This window comes from Mandrillus leucophaeus, unplaced genomic scaffold, assembly GCF_000951045.1.
Source record: "Mandrillus leucophaeus isolate KB7577 unplaced genomic scaffold, Mleu.le_1.0 Scaffold38, whole genome shotgun sequence".
NCBI classification, from domain to species: Eukaryota; Metazoa; Chordata; class Mammalia; order Primates; family Cercopithecidae; genus Mandrillus; species Mandrillus leucophaeus.
The window spans coordinates 384500-385474 of record NW_012104031.1 but is presented as its reverse complement, the minus strand read 5'-3'; positions in this window follow the sequence as shown (position 1 = coordinate 385474).

Here is a 975-nt window from a genome sequence, read left to right as displayed (position 1 = left end):
AGTAGAGACGGGGTTTCTCCATGTTGGTCAGGCTGGTCTTGAACTCCCGACCTCAGGTGATCCACCTGCTTCGGCCTCCCAAAGTGCTGGGATTACAAGCGTGAGCCACTGTGCCCGGCCTCGAAAGGTGTATTTCTTCAACACTAAATTGCAGTTCTGATCGCAGTTTTAAAGACAGATGGTTATAAATAAGAGAAAGAGAACACGCATTCAAGGTGCCAAACAATTGATTTGCACATATAGTAGGCCCTTGAACCACTCAGGGGTTACGAGCGCCTACCTACCCTCCAGTCAAAAATTCGTACGTCACTTTTCTCTCCCCGAGAACTTAACTACTAATAGCCTACTGTTAACTGGGAGTCTTACCAATAACATAAACAGCCGATTAACACGTATTTTGTATGTTATATGTATCATATACTATATTCTTACAATAAAGTAAGTTAGAGAAGAGAAAATATGTTAAGAAAATCATAAGGAAGAGAAAATATATTTACTATTCATTAAGTGGAAGCGGTTCATCATAAAGGTCTTTACCCTTGGCATTTTCATGTTGAATAGACCAAGGAGGAGGGGAAGAAAGGGGAGGGTTTGGTCTTGCTGTCTCAGGGGTGGCAGAAGAGGAAGAAAAGCCCTGTGTAAGCGGATCTGTGCAGTTCCAACCCATGTTGTTCAAGGGTCAACTGGTATATGTTTGGAACATATAGTTTGGAAGCTGGGGAAAGGGGTCAGCCTTGCTTTGTTACTATCACGCTTCCTGTATGTGTCTGCCTCTCTCTTTTGTACTTTTTACTTTCCACTTTTTATTTTGAAAAATTTCAAACCCATAGAAAAGTTAAGAGTACAATGCATACTAATATGTCCTTAATCGGGATTTACCAGTTACTAACATTTTGCCATATCTGCTTTGTCTCTTTGTGTGTGTGTTGAACTGTTTGAAAGTAAGTAGCAGACACTTCAAAGACACTTCAAGCT